The 16,550-nt window shown below is 42.8% G+C and overlaps 1 protein-coding gene across 4 annotated transcripts in view; it reads right to left on the reverse strand.

Annotated features, from left to right (window-relative positions):
- Positions 1–9,956, reverse strand: part of SPATS2L (spermatogenesis associated serine rich 2 like) — a 160,868-nt gene extending 150,912 nt beyond the window's left edge. For 2 of the 4 annotated variants that reach the window (XM_033112560.1, XM_033112557.1), the window contains exon 1: positions 9,529–9,738. The gene's annotated coding sequence lies outside the window, so the exon portion shown is untranslated. Of the gene's footprint in view, positions 1–9,528; positions 9,739–9,854 lie in introns of those variants that run through there. The other 2 variants (XM_033112558.1, XM_033112562.1) reach the window with 2 other exon arrangements.
- Between the last annotated feature and the right edge of the window lie 6,594 nt (positions 9,957–16,550).

Consider the following 16,550-nt stretch of genomic DNA (forward strand, 5'->3'; position numbering starts at 1 on the left):
ACACAGTGAAAACTGGGCTACCCAAGAATGAGGCTGAGTAGTGGCTTTCTAGGTAAAATGCCTGGGCAAACCAAACTGCATGGTCAGCCCCATGGAGAGTCACCAAGGCACAGATGCAAGGGAGCTGTGACCCTCCTGCAAAGGGCCTACACTGGTCCCACATCCTGCAAATGGGGGAAAAAATAACCACACCAAGATGGTTACCACTTTCTCAGGACATTTCCTGTAGATGTATGACTTTCAAACTTTTATTTTTAGCACAAGAATCTTTCCCCTTAACAGAATCTTATACTAATGCCTAATGTGTAAAAACAAAGAAAAACAATTACTTGGGGGTTCTTTTCAGAAGCGAAGAGCTCAACAGACCGCAGCACGTAAACTATCAGAAGAGAATGCGGACTCACACTGCCCATCAGGCTGCACTGGAATCTGATACTGCTAAACCTTTCTCTTGATAGTCATGGTTTCTTCCCCTCACCTTCAGGCTTCTCCGTCTTTCTCCAAACCGATAAGCTCTGGTTTCCTATCACTGATTGGCTTTTCCACTGTGAAAACATAAAGCTCTGCATCTCCCGTAAGACACAGCATGTTATCTTCTGGGTCTTTAGGACAGCCCACATACCCCTCTTCAAGGCCTTTGTGGCCAACTGATGCACAGACTGCTGCCCTCTGTGTCTGAAGGCATCACTACCTTCTGTCTAGCACTTACCAATTGTTTGGCACGTCATTTTGTTTGATGCACAATGACTGGAGGATGTACGTATCATTGAGGCTGCAGACCCACTGATTCATTCATTTGCTCAGGAGCCCAGAGCGAGACAGTGGGGGCGCTGGGACTTAGCCCACTGGGAAGGACCAATGGCAGATGGAGAGCTCAGAGGCCAAGGTGTGGCTCCCAGGTGGGAGGCTTCCCGGGAATGTGACTCCACTGGCCCTCCCTTGCTCCTTCTCTCTATCTCAAATCCTCCCTCTAGCACACAAGGATCCCTGCTTCCCACTCCTGACGGTAACTGGGGAGCCAGATGTGCTTTAATCGTGACTTCAGTGCTGTGCACGGATGTATATGTGACTCCTGGCTGTCACTTTCACAATCTGTCTCTCTGATTCTGAGTCTTATCTAAAGCACTTAATATCTCTGGATTTAAGAAACTGAGCAATTGCTGCTTCTCTGTACCTGTGGGGCTGACTTGATCATTCCAAAAGCTCATGGGCTTGGCTCGTGGCCTTGGCTCATGTAGGATGCATCTCCTGGGAATGAGGAGATGTTCTGTAACAATGCGGTCCAACAGAATTATAATGCAAACCACACGGATCATTTAAAATGTTCTAGTAGCCACGTTCAAAAAAATGTGAAATTCATTTTCATAATATATTTAACTTAACCCACTATAGCCAAAATATTACTGTTTCAACATGTAACCAATATTCAAATCTGTTAATGAGACACTTTACATTCTTTGTTCATAAAAAGTCTTTGGCCGTGGTGTATTTTACACTTACAGAACATCTCAGTTTGGATTAGCCTTACTTCAGGGGCTCAACAGCTACATGCAGCTTGGGGCTCCAGTGCTGGTCAGCACAATCCTATCATCTCTTCTCTGTTCCCATCCCTCCTCTCACTTCTTTCCTGTCACAACTCATTTCCTTCAGTAGGGATGCTGTGGGCGGGGGAAGAGAGTGGGGAACCAGGATCATTAGAGAAGACTTTGACACACACCCAAAGGGGGAGCCCAGATCACAAAGGAGCTTTTGTACCATGCTCGGGAGCTCAGATTTTATCCTGGAGAAGCAGTGACTCTGCTGAAGATTTTCAGCAGCAGAGAGTCGTGATCGTATTTGCCTTTTAGAAAGGCAGCAGCATTGGGAACGGGTTGGAGGCAGGCCAGGCAGAGGCGAAAGACCAGTTATGAGGGCCTGCAGTAATCCTCAGGAGAAGTGATGAGGGCCAGAACCACGGAAGTGATGGCGGTAATTTTCTAAAGAGGTGAGGGCAGATTCAAGACAGTTTGAGAATAGTTTCCATAGGTCGTGGTGCTCAGTGAAATGTAGGGGTTGAGGAAGAGTGAGGAATCCAGAACAACGCCCAAGTTTTAAACTTGGTGAAGTGGGTTTCATTCATTGAGAGAGAACGCAGAAGGAATACGCTGGTTGTGGAAGTTGAGTTTTGAACTTGCTGAGTTTAAGATCCCTGGAGCAGAGATCAGAAGAGTTCAAGGTTGGAGTCGCAGATTCAGGAACCAAGGGCACATAGGAGGTAGCAGAAGAAAACAGTAGGTGAGTCATCCCAGGGCAAATGTGAGGGGTGAGCAAGGGTTGAGGAGTGAATACCACAGGATGCTGAGGTTTGGGAGGAGGAGAAGAACCTACTGGTGAGTCTAACACAGAGCAGTTGGGCAACGGAAAAAATCGGGAGAGAGAAATGACTCAAAAGACAGAGCAAAGTTTCAAGAGAGATCAGTAACATCAAATGCCGCATACAGGTCAAGAATTAGAATCCTGCACGGTGGATCTGGCAGTTTAAAGGACAGAGGTGGCCATCATCAGAGGACAGGGTAGAGGGCGGGAGAGAAACAGTAGGTGGGGAGGAGCTGAGGACCACCTGTCCTACAAGGCGCTACCTTCTAAATCAGGAGTGAAACGGAACAGAACCAGACCAAGAGGAAAGGGGCCCAGGAGATTTTTGTTTGTCTTGTCTTCTATTTCTGTAAAGGATGTGAAAGACCGCCACCATGCTCATGGACTGAGAGAAAAGGTTGGTTGAGTTGTGGAAGAAATGAAAGATAATGGAGCAAGAGGGGATGGTGTCCAGAGAGATGAGCCTCAGACTGGAAGAGGGTACAGGGAAAATAAGGAATGGGGAAGAAGAGCCTGACATTTTTAGGGAAGACATGACAATACCATTGGACAAATATTTTTCCTTATTTAGAAATATAAATGAAATGTAATTGTCCATGAAGGCTTTTTTTCTTTAATAGTACTTGTATAAAATCAGATAAATGCTGAACATAGAAAGAAGTCACTAGCTTTCTGGAGCTCCACGCCTGCAGGCTAGGAATAGCACTAAGACTTCCACGCACCTTTGGACTTCACCTAAACATCACCTCAGTTGGCAGTCAACACCCAGGAGAATCACAGCGGTTGCTTATAGCTAGTGGCCTCTGATTGGTCAGGGTCCATGCCAACCTGATAGGTAAATATCTTCAATGTCACCCTGCACTACCTCAGAGGATAGGGGAAGAAAAAAAGCCAGGCATGGGGGTCAGTCACCAAACAGATGCATCTGCCACGTATCAACTCTGCAGATTCAATCAAGTAACTTCCCCGGGCTTCAGTGTCCCCTTCTTAAGAGGGTCCATAATCCCTACCTTGCAATATGACTGTGAGGTTTAAATGAGATGATCAAAAAGCGTTAACTATCATGCTATGATAACTGCATTCATTTTGTTCTGAATTTCTAAGAATTGGGTGAACTGATAATGAATTAGTGCTTTGCAACAATTAGCATCTTGATCCCTAAAGAGAATTAAAGAGTCAATCTTAGCGTTAGGAAGGGCTCTTAAAAACCTTAATAGCCACCCGATGTATGTATCCTTTTCTCATCCAGGACATATTCAGTCTCTGCCCTCAACATGCGTAGGCTTGACACCTGCTCCACAGCTCACCACTCAACCTCCTGGGCTTCAGTACTGCTCTTCAGTTAAACGGGGGTAGTTAGCATATATACTTCAGAGGACGGCTTTGAGGAAGAAGGGAGATGCTGCATATACTTAAATGAGATGTTGCCTGGTAGAGGCTACGCTTGAATCCGTTTAGTCATGGGAGGGCTCACCACCTCATGGAATAGCACAACCCATACATAACAGGACTACCTTCCTTACGCTGACCCTAAATCTGGCTCCCTGAAACTTAGCCCCATCGGCCCGAGTTTTATATATAGTCCATGAGGGGGAAATTCTAAGGAATCAGAACGGGATTCTATATAACAATATGTTTACCCGTTTACTGAGCTGCCGGGTGCACTGGGCAGTGTCCCAGAGATGGCTGGTTACTTGGGATCACACTCTGGCAGACGTTTCCCTATTCACATTACCATTCAGTGGTGTTTCCAAATGCAGGAGGTCTTTTTGCGCATTCTAAGCTAGTTGGATGCTACCCAGGAACTCACTGGTTATATTGCTTACAAGATTCATTTTGTGCTTTACGTCACGGTCAGTTCAGTACTTGGCACCAAAAAGTAATTATTTCAGGTATCTGTATATCCTTAAAGTTTCATTATTGAACACTGCAGACCACCAACGCCCAGGAGAGCCCTAACACATTACTGAGGTTAGAGCCAAAAACCCCTGGAATGCCCACCCTGCATTGCCGCTCTCCCAGCCACCCTTCCCTCACCCTTGTATTTCCAATAATAGCTATTGAAATCTTACCCAAATCTTTTCAATAATCAGCTCAAACAACTATCACTTCAGGCAGGTCCCCGCCACCCCCAGCAGACGGAAATTTTCCTTTCTGCTCTCTCTTAGACCTTTGTTTCTGGGATACATGTTATTTCTCCTGCTAGACTATAAACTCCTTCCTGGAAGAAACAGTGCTTTGTACAAAATGAGTCTTATAGAGAAGTGAAGAATTGAATTTTGTTCTGGACACAATAGAATGGGTGTGGCAACTCTTCTCTACCTCACCTTTCATCCCCAGATAGATCCCCCAGATATTTTTTTTTTCCTTTTCTTTTTTACTTTACAAGGAAACTTTTAAATGAAAAGGTTGGGTAGTCCTGCAATACAGTCTGGGATTTTAGGGCCAATTAACTGAACTTCCATATAACTGATAACTCTAGTTTAATTGTTTTACGTATAAAATACTGGCATAAGGCTCTGCATGCTTTTATTCTTGTCGCTAATGGGACCCATCACTCCACCTTAAAATAATGACAACCTGCTTAATTCTAACTCACAACTGCCAGCCTCCATCATTATCTCAACTCTGGAAAAGGCCAGGCCTTAGAATCCTCACAGCTGATGAATGGAGAGGCTGATTAGAACCACCGAAGAAAAACGGGAAAAACTCCTTGACAAATGTTTCCTTCAAATGCCTGTCTGTCCTTTTATCCAATGTCAACATTAATTTCTATGTTAACAAATATTTATTGAGGTCAAGACTAGGTGTCAAGTTGCAAGCTAGGCTCTGGGGAAACAATGGTGAGCAGTACACAGGTAATATCAAAACCTATTATTTAAAAAAAAAAAAAATTCACCCTTCTAGCTTATTGATGCTACAGGTATATTTATCAAGTGCTTGCTGTGCCCAAGGGCCTACAAGGAACAAGACAGACTACAAGGTACATCAGTGCCCTCAAGGAACTTCCGAACACAATAGTAGGAGAGCGCATCTGATGGTCTAAAGGAATGATGCAGACAAAAGGGTAGAAAAGGATAAAAAACAGAGAGGAACAGTGAATAGGGCAGGCAGACTAGAACCTACAGGTTGCTTAAGGTCAGAGGAAAAACGACATTTTAAAAGGTAGGTCATGAACAAAAGGGTACAAAGTCATCTTCAAAGGGCAGTGAGATCCAATCAGTAGGAATAAAGGTTCATGTTGGAACGAAGTGTAACATAAAGTTGGTAAGTTAAATTTGGGCAAGACTATGAGGTACATTAAAAACACGTTGAGGTTAGACTTGATGCCAAAGGCAATTTTGGGCGGGGGTTGGGGTGGAGGGGATGGGGGACGTGGAAAGTATTTTAACTAGTGCAAAGACACTTGCTTTAGAATCAGGTAAACCAGATTTCAACTCAGGCTTCCGGTAAGACAATCCTTGGAGAAGAGTTCCAAGGAGGAGTTTTAAAAAGGTTGATGTGGTGGAAGTACGCAGAATGGAGAAAACTCACAGAGAGACCAGGATGTAGACGACTATACTCATCCTAGAACACAGTGATGGCTGAGGGCCGGGAGTGGGAAATACAAAGGAAATGTGGGGGCTGGCTCAGAGAAACTGTTACAAAGGAAGAATTAACAAGACTTGCACAGTTTTATTGAGGGAACAAAAGAAAGAGTCAGGGATGATTGCTAGGTCTCAAGTCTGGATGATGAAGCAAATGCTGAGTATCCAGAAAAGGAGAGTCTTTTCACTGTGAAAGGAAAAGGTTTAGCAGATATATGAAAAGTTTACCAGGCAGGTAGCCTTTAACCTGACAGCAAGATATCCACTATGAAAAGTCTGTTAAACAGGTGCATAAATGAATATGGAGTTTGTGTCAGTACCAAAGCTTTGTATGATGTAAGGACAGGTGACACAATCACATTTAAGAATATTTTTATTAGAAAATAAAAATACTAGCTATTAAACAAATACAACAGAAGCGATATAGATAGTAGAAAGAAATACATTTTCATAGACTATTTTCCTAAGCTATGGTACTTAAGGAATCCTATCCATTACAACACTGAACGAATAAACTTCTGTAGAAATTCAACATATGGCCTATTTACATAACAAGCATCACAACTCCAAATTAGCCATTTTGATGTGTCAAGGAAATAACACCTTCATAGCAGACTACTTCAAAAAGGGGAAGAAAAAAGAAAGGTTTGTTTTTCTTCTATAATTAAGTGTACTAATTTTCAACAGTGCGTATTATGAAAATCATATTTTAATTGTATGATTACATGGTAAGACAGAAAGAACAGTGGTGGAATGAACTGATTAGTTGAATTATGCACAATCATTCAGAGATCAATAAACAGACTCTATCACTCTGTCCATATTATATATCTGCCCTCATGTCCTGTGTCTTATAAAAGCTACTGTTCTGTGTACAAAAATTACAGCAGCCATATGATTTAATTATTACAGTAAAATAACAACAAAGGGTCTACAGAATATGATGACTAGGAAAGAAGTACTACGGTACAGTGAGTAAGCAGTATCTATTTAATGCATACAAAACCTACAACCACTCATATATCAAGAAAGGTGGTAGAGTAGCTTCAATCCTACCATGAGCAACCTCAACTTCTATTTTATCAAATGTAACCAAAAGTTCCTTTCCCAGCTTACCTCATAAGATGCTGATTAAAATTGTGTAAAGGTATGAGAAAGGTAGAAGACAGACTACTGAGGCACATTCAACATAAAAAGCCATAAATAAGTAATTTTTGTTAATGACAGCACAATTCTATGATCATAGACTGAGAAACCGAAAAAATTTAGAAGTAAAAATGAGGCATTTCTAAAGATTAACTTCTGATGGAAAGTATATCCATGTGCACAGCAAAATTTATCTATGAGATGTTTTTGATTGGCAGTGCATCCAAGACTGCAATGGTGTGTGTGGCCAAAGCATTCTCTTTCCTGGATCATTACAGAGGTGGCAAAACAGCTTCACAAGCCCAGAGATACCTATGCCCACAATGGCCACTTGAAAATCAGTTTGAGCATAGAGCAGATCACGAAGACTTTCATTAGGGCCCTCCCTAAAATAAAATGAATACAAAAGGCTCTTGATCATTTTGCCTGTCTAAATAAGCACATTCAACTAACTTGAGTCCTAGGAAACCATTTAATATTTTCAGAGGCAGGGATTAAAGAAAGAAAGAAAATTGCCAATTAATGTACTCCTTTCCCAGATGTTGAGTTTTCACTATCCTCTTAAATATTGTCTGCATTCAAGCGATTGTATTTTTATGCAAATTATCTTTGGGGCTAATTTGTGTGTGTGTGTTTAAAACCACACAGATACAGAATTTTCCATGCTTTTTGTTCTGCTGCTCCACAAAATAGGTTTTTACAAACCTTGAGTTTAATCCAAAACTCTAATTAGAGACTGCAGCAGTAAATGCCTTGTCCAAATAGAAAATCATTCTCAAAGTTGATTTTTCCCCCAGTTAAAGATCCAACAAATATTATCATACACAGATATTTTTAAATACTACCCTTACTTAATAAAACTACCCCTATCCATTTAAGTGATACAATTTACATTATAAGGCCAACAAAATAGTTTATCTAGAAGGCAACTTTAGTCTTTATTTTAGTCTTGATTTTCAGAGTGTTTTTCAAAATAACTGGATCTGTTACTTGAATTTTTTTTTTCGGAATAAACCAATTTCTGACTTCCTGTCCCTTCCATATTGCACATCTGCTTTATCTCTAGAAAACATAATCAGAATGGTAATGAGTCGTTCCTTTAAGACAAACCAAAGGATGTCATCATAAAGGTCACACGACCTCATTCTTTCAAACAGTAGCACAAAGTCTCTTCCTTTGCATAGGTTTTAAAATTTCAGAGTCGATTTTTTTTTTCTTGAGGGGACTGGTAAAAGTTTCTAACAACATTTTTTGAAATTTTAAACAAAAAAGTGAAAAGATTACACATAACATTTTATGTAAAGAGGCTGTGTTTGAAGTTCAAGGTTTTTCACTACGTAGTTCTCAAGCTAGATTCTGCAATACACTCAAAGGAAAATGCTGTACAGAAAGACTTTGTGTCAAGTCTCCAAAACCTTGGCATCCGCTAACATCAGGACTGCTGGGAGCTGAAAGCTTAAGAAGTTCACAAACACAAATCAAACACACGCAAGAACTAGAAACCTCCACTTGCGAAGATGGGAGGCTTCGGTCGCATCCCGGTCCAGGTAAAGTCTCAGCCCTTCACCTCCTACGTGTGCAGTTAAGTAATTAACAACCGAACCGAGAGCGAGCGAACAGGAGAGTGCGTGCGAGCGAGGCCGATCTTCCGAGATTCGGAAAAGTCCAGAGAGCGGGAAGAACCCTCTCCGCACCTCCGAAACAACCGCCGTCTTGAGCTTCAGTCCGCGGCAGAATCCCGAGCCCAGGCCGCCGCCTGCGGACTCCGGGTCGCACCCGCCCAGATGCGGCTGCGCGACCGCTAGCTCCCACGGCCGGGTCGCTCGGCTTTTACTCCCGTCACCCCGCCTGCAACCGCGGCGAGTTCGCCGGCACTGGGGGCCGCTGCATCCCGTTCCCGGGGGCTCCCGGGGGCGCCCAGGGGCGCGGAGCCACGATCGAGCGCGGGATGGTCCCCCAGAGGCGGGCAGCTCTGCGGCTCGCAGCGAGAGGGCGGCGGGCGGGGATGGGTCGCACTCCGCTCTGCAAGTGGAAGGGGGCGCTCGCGCGGGGGAGGGCAGTCGAGGGACTACGGCCGATTCAGATCCGGGGCGGGCGGGTCCACGTCGGAGCGCGGCGGCCACACGCTTGCCTGGGGCGCGCAAAAGTGAGCTGAACCGGCACCTCCTCCCGCCCGCCCGCCCGCCGGCTCGCTTGCGCCGGCCAGAGAAAGGAAGGACCGCGACCTCCGCGTCAGGTCGGCGCCGAGCGGGGGCCACACCCAGCGACCCGGGAGGCGACGGAGGCTGGGCGGCCCGGGCTGCGGAACCTGCGGCCCGGACCGAGCCACTGTGGCGGCCGCGCAGGCCCCACCGCGTCCGTCCGAGTCCCGCGTACCGGCTCGGGCCCGGCAGGCAGGGAGGGAACCTCGGGCGGCGGAGGGCAGGGGTCCCGGGCTTACCTCTGCGCCGATCGCTGGGCACTCCGTCCCGGACCGGGAGACGGGGATCGGGGGCGCGGTCGCCAGGGGAGGCACAGCGGCGGTAGCAGCCCCAGCGGCGCAGAGGGCGGGCGGAGCGGGAGCCGCTGCCTGGGCCGCGCGCCGTCCGGAGCTCGCCCCGCGCTGCCGGCGCTCGCGGCGGAGGGCGCAGCCAGCTCGGCCCCCGACTGGATTCCTTCACTGACACAACTCCGGGTCGGCCCGCTCCACGCAGGGACACTCCCGCCCCTCGCAGGCTGCCCCCGCCCGCTGGCCCGCCGGCCAGCCCGCCCCTCGGTGTCACTCACCCAAGCGCACACACCCCGAGCCGGCGCCCCTCGCTCCCGCTCGCACACACAGCGCTGCTCACGCCTCTCTCGGGTTTTGTATCTGCTCACACGCACGTTCTGACACAGATCCCTTCCCTCCACACGCCCTCCCTAGCTCCTTTCCCACCCCACTTTCTAGAAGAATCCCCGCACAGCTTCCACACTTGCTTGCTTGCCCTACACCAACGTCCTCGCCTTTCCCTACCTCCACCTCACTTTCACTGTCCTTGTTATTGAAAGATTTTGTCACAACCCACACGTGTTGCAGGAGAATCACCCTCCCATATCCAGCAGAATGAACTTTGCTCCTCCAGGCACTGTCTACAGATGCAAGATGCTTCTCCTTTGAGAAGGTAATAATGGTTTGTGGTGCTGAGCCAAGCTCAAAATGTAAACAAAGGTAGCAGATTCCGAAATGATCTGAAGAGCTAGGCGCGGAAAAAGTACTGGGGCTCGGGTCTGACCTTAGAAACCGGGCTAACCCGGAGTGTTCCGGCCCCTCCCATTTACACTGGGCTCTGAAAGATGGGTTGCTCTAAACGTGACACTAAGTTCCAGATAGACACAGGGGCACGAGCCCATGGATTTCTGCCTGGGAGTACAGTAGTCAGGAGAGTCAAGGCAATTTCTCAACCATTATTCATCATGGAAGCACTTTAGATAACACACCTCTTCCAGAGGCAGTAGAGCGAAATGCAGGCAGCTCTCCAATTCAGTTTTTTTTTTTTTAAGGATGACTTCTTAGCTTCCCTTTTTCTGAATACCAATAATTGTTTCTCAGCGGCTCCTTGGATGTCAAAGTCCCTTAGAAATATCAGACCAGAGTTGGTTATGCGTCTCAGGCTGCAATCTCTAAGGGGCCGCGGAGTGTACAGCAGAATGGTATATCACCCCATGTTCAGGAATCTTAATTTGAAATAAAATACAAACACCTTTCTCACAAAGTTCTAATCTGTTAACATAATGTGCCCCTGTTGACAAAGCACAGCCCTGATAGGAAATAGAAGAGCTAAAAGTAGAGGAATATATTTTCTTATGTGACTTGTGGTGGTTCTTGCTACACTGGATGGGTGTATGAATCATGTAATTTATTTAGCAAGTATTTGTAAGTGCTTTATAAGTATTAACTTCATTTAATCCTTCAAACAACCCTATAAGGTAGATACATACTATTTTTGTCCTTTTCTGCAAAGAAACTGAAGAATGCAGAGGTAAAATAACTTGGCTAAATTATTAAGCTAGTAAATGGTGGAGGGAGGATTTGAACCTACACAATCTGGCCCTGCCTGTGCTGCAGATGGGAAAACTTGCTTCTAGAATCCATATTACATATAAAGGATAATTATATTGCTTATTAAATTCAGGTGGAAGAGGTAACATAACAATTTGCCTTGGGATTTGATACACTTTTTTAGGTCCTCTGGCAAAATATTTTAAGTTTTTTGGGTTTGTCCCCATAATTAGAATTCCAAAATGAATAATAAATTATTGCTTTCCTAGGAAGGGTTTTGGAAATAACATTGAACTCAATCTTCATTCCTTTCTTCTACCACTTCATAATCTGCCCAGGACTCCAAATCTAACTTGCTTAGTAAAGTCTGAAAGAAAAATGTTTTCAAGAACTGAATATGACCAGAGGGAAAAAAGAGTTTTCAGAAGCCCATACACGATGGCCTTTTACATTTGAGGGCTCTTTTTCAGTTAGTAGGTGGCAGCCATAAGAATAACTGGTATGTGTGTTGAGAGCAAAAATATTAAACCACTGAATTGATGGAAAAAACAAATGGAGAATAGGAGTGTAGTAGTAGCCACTGTACCACAAACTAGATAAAATTAATTCTCTACTGGAGATGGAGGCCTCGCCCATGACAAGACAATAGTAAAGTAACTAAAGAAAATAATTATAGCTTTCAAGAGTTAGCTATGGGACTAGCAAAAGAAATCAGACTTTTAAAAGTTTTATAGACAGTGAGTTTCAAATCAAACTTAAACCTTTTGATGTTTAATTTACTCTGGAAAAAAATGAAAATTTCTGTTTCTGGGAGAGAGGATTTAAAATACTCATTGAAAACTATGTAAAAACTTCTTGGACATCAAATAACTAAAAAAGTAGTATTTTGATAAGTTAAGCATAAATGATTTTTATACTTACATGGAGATAGACATGGAGATAATTACATGGAGACAGACAAATCCAAAGGCATAGAATATGAAAAATATATGTATTGTTGGCACCGGATATTGAAAATATTTGAAAAATTACTTTACTTGAAATTTTGATCAGGAAGTTCTCTGTCTAATGTTAATATGATTCTATTGTTCAAAATGATTCTCTATGATTATAATTCATAAATACGATTTTACTATTTTCTAAGCTAAATAGGGAAGCGAAGTTCTTTTCTTAAGCAAACAAACAAAAATCACGAGTAAACATTTTTCTGAGGGATGAACAAAACATATTAGTTTATATGTTCTAATATTTCCATACGGGTATTTTTCATCTGTGTCTACTGCTTTTCTGCATATTGTCACCTACAGTCTCTACCCAGTGTGCTTAATTGTAAGGAGAACAGTGACATATCCTTCAATGAGGTTGACTGGTTCCCTGCAGTATTGATTTTAGCAAAATGACATATTCCCTACTTTCCACCCATAAATTGTGCTGTGCTCCTGATTCTCTAGGCATGGTCACGCAGATCAGGATTCACATTCATGGAAGCAGCTCAGATCCCAGAAACCTGTTTCAGGCCATGGTCAGTAGTTGTCTCTACTAGAATTTTGACACCTAATCAGTGTTGGAGACAGGGAGTGATTTTAGTTGCTAGGCTCCAGGCCACTATTCAGACCTGCTGGTGAGTCTATCATCTAGCATTCCTTGACTGTGACTGGGTAGAATCTGGGTGATCTCCCTTAGGGAAGAAATGAATGTGTTCTCTCATTGTGTGTGGTATTCATTAGGGCTGTTCACAAATATTCCAGCTGTGCTTCCTTTGCAGCACATGATAGGATTGCACTTCCCCACCCTACTGAAGTACAGTGTAGCCCTGTGACTTGCTTCAGCCAATGAAAGGTGGATGGAAGTGATGAGTTGTCAGCTCTGGGCAGAAGAACTAATGCATGCATCACTACTTTTCCCTATAGTACTGGAGCCAACAAGGTGCCTGGTGGTGGTTGCTCCATCAGACTGGAATGAATGACAACAATGAGCAATGTCACTTCTGCTGATTCTTATGGATACGTAGTATGAACAAGAAATAAACCTTTGTTTTTCTAAGCCACTGAGATTTGGGAGTTGTTTGTTTCTGCAGCATAATCTAGCCTATTCTGATTTAAAATGGGCAGGAAGAAAGAAACAAATAATTACAGGGCACACTGTGGCAGAGAATGGCTAATAATTCTACAAATCTGTTTCTCTTTCTTCCTGGATGCACAACTAATTCACATTTCACAAGTGAGGCCAAGTGACTGAATTCAGACCAGTGAAATGTAGATGGAAGCTTTGTACTCCACTTCCAGTCCCCACTAATGGAAAACCTCCTGCATGGTTTCTCTTCTCCATCTGCTATGTGGGAACTAAGGACTCCTGAGACCCCAGAGCAGGAGTCAGCAAACTTTTCCTATAAAGGACTGTCAAGTAAATATTTTGGGCTTTGTGAGTCATATGTGTCTATCCCAACTACTCAACTCAGCTGTTTCACAAGAAAGCAGTCATAGACACTGTGTAAACAAATGGACAAGGTTGTGTTCCAATAAAACTTTATTTACAAAAACGCACTGAGTTGAGATGTCCTGTGTGCAATAATTTGCTGACTCCTTACTGAGAGGAGGGTAGAAACACTGGATAGAAGAAGCCCAAGTCTCTCTATGGTATCTACTTGCTGAACACCCACATCAAAATGTTATCTTAGTAAAAAAAAAAAACCAAAAAAAAAAAAAACCTTCTGTTGAGTTAAGGATAACAAATACACTATCTTTTTCCATATTTAAGAAAAAATCCAGAGGGATTAACAATCTACACAGAACTATAAATTCTAAAAGAAAATACAAGAGAATCTTTTACAATATTGGTTATCTTTATAACACTAGCTAGAAATACCTTGCTAAAAACTCCAGAAACTATAATAGAAAAGATTAAACATATTTGACTACCAAAAATAAAAAAAAACCCACAATATTTCTATACAGTGAAGGCTACCATAGACAGTGTTACTTAATGGGAGAAAATAAATGCAACATACGTACACAACAGGAAGAGGTTAATATGCAAAATAACAAATAGCTTCTAGAAATCAATACGAAAAAGTGAAGCAACAAAATAAGAAAATGGACATAGGATAGGAAGAAGTGATTCTTGATTCTCAAAAGAGGAAATGTATGCTAATAAGCATATAAAAACATAACCTTACCAATGATCAGAGTGTAAATAAAAAGATAACATTTTTTTTACTTATCATATTGGAAAAAATGTTTTAATATCAAGTGTTTGTAAGCGTGTATAAGAAATAACTTTTATACTGAAGTGATTGGAGTGAGAATTGATAAACATCTGGAAAGCGTTTGCAGTATGTATAAATACTAAAAATGCATATATTCTTTGTGCATTTCCACTATACGTAATCTATTCAGCAGAAATAAGTGTGCAAGAATATATTTACATTTATGTCTATTGTAGTATTTGTAGAGGCCTCCCCCTCAAAAAAAATTGGACTATACCTCAACATTTATGAATAGAGAAATGGTTAAGTACATTTGGTACATATACAGTGTGGAATAATAAGTAGCTGTTTAAAAACGAGGGAGATACTGATTTGTTGACATAGAAGAGTGTTGATATATTTTTGAGTGATAAGAGCAAGTCAGAATAATATGTACAGTATGTTCTCTAAAGGGGGGAGGAGAGCAGAGATCTATGTATCTTGAAGGATGTATACACTGTTGACACTGGTAACCCTGGAGGTGAGGGACTTCTATTTTTAACTTTGTACACTTTTCCCCCTTTGTATGTCATTTTTATAATTATAATTTCTTAAAACAAAAAGTAAACGGACGGAAGTCAATAGAGACTGAAATAAAAGCCCATTGTGGACACCGGCCAATGCCGAGGGGTTGAGGGATGGATGGGCAGAGCAACAAAGGCTTGCCGAAGACTTGCTGAGGCAAATCCAAAGAAATGAGTCATTCTCTTGGTGTCCCAATGGCAGTAGATTGAGTTGTTATGAACTAGAACCAGGGTTCTGCTTGGAAATTTTCCAGGAAAGTGGAAGACTTGGGGTGAGAAGAAAAGGGATAACTTTGCTGGCCAGAGGGCAAAACATGTTGGAAACAAAAAAACACCAAACAATGTCCTTTGGCTGAACTTGCATAGTCTCTACAGGAGCTAAATATTAGGTTATCTTTTCACTGCTGCAGATTTTTTAAGGTTAAAAACCTTCTCTTCTCAGAAGCTAATGCCTGAAATGATTATGCACCTAATAGAAGTTGGATTTGAGGGGTTTTTTGTTTGTTTGGTTGGTTGGTTTTAACGATTACATGACACCCTGCATTCTAGGAAGATAATTCCAGGTTCATTCAACCTTAGTTGTGTGCCAACAGGAAGATAAATGGCAGCAGTGTGTGTTATAGGTGAATAGGTTATCATTCATTCAGGATGTATACATTCATTTGTTCTTTGATGTGTGTTAGCATCTTCTGTTTACCAAGAGTAGTTTTGTCACAAATCTGATTACTAGTGAGCTAGAACATCTTTTCGTATGTTTATTAACCATTTATCTGAAGTCGTGCCATGTTGATCTGTTACCTAACAAAGTTTTATCTATTGGGTATAGCTTATACTCTAAATATCCCATGTTAATGTATATTACTTACTTTATAAACAAAGTTCTCCTGGAGTTGCTTTTGGATACTATACTAGAGAGTATAAAGAAAACTTGTATACCCAAACTCACTATGCAAAGAAAACTCAGGATTCCTTTGGGTCATAGCATTTGAATGAAACAAAGGCAGATTCAGCCACTTTTTTGGTCGGTTGTGCTTTGAGTGCTTTTGCCCAAATCTTCCCATACGTGGGACGGGCCTTGTCTAGAGTGGAACCTGAGACGTGAGGTATGCGTGTGACTGTGAAATGATGAATTAGTTTGCTCGGGCTGTCATAACAAAGCACCCCAGGCTGGGTGGCTGTCTTAAACAACAGGAATTTCTTATCTCACAGTTCTGGAGGCTAGAAGATGGAGATGAAGATGTCAGCAGGGTTGGTTCCTTCCGAGGGCTGCGAGGGAAGGGTCTGTCCCAGAGCTGTCTCCTTGGTTTCTAGGTAGCGAACTTCTCCCTGTGTCTCTTCACATTGCCTTTCCTTTGCATGCATATGTCTTCATGTCCAAATTTCTCCTTTTTATAGGACACCAACCATATTGGATTAGGGCCCACTCTAATGACCTCACTTTAATGACCCTGTCTCCAAATAAGGTCACATTATCAGGTACTGGGGGTTAGGACTCCAACATATCCTTTTTTGGGTGGAGGACTCAATTCAACCATAATAACAAAGTTCATAGTAAAAGTGGGGTTGGAGCTTGGGTCTCTGATTGGATACCCAGGATTTTTTATCGGACCCCACAAAACCCACATTCCAGGGTGTCATCCGTGCCCCCGTTCCCATGTTCCTGTTGATTCCTGAGC

The sequence above is a fragment of the Rhinolophus ferrumequinum genome, chromosome 8 (assembly GCF_004115265.2).
Source record: "Rhinolophus ferrumequinum isolate MPI-CBG mRhiFer1 chromosome 8, mRhiFer1_v1.p, whole genome shotgun sequence".
Taxonomy (NCBI): domain Eukaryota; kingdom Metazoa; phylum Chordata; class Mammalia; order Chiroptera; family Rhinolophidae; genus Rhinolophus; species Rhinolophus ferrumequinum.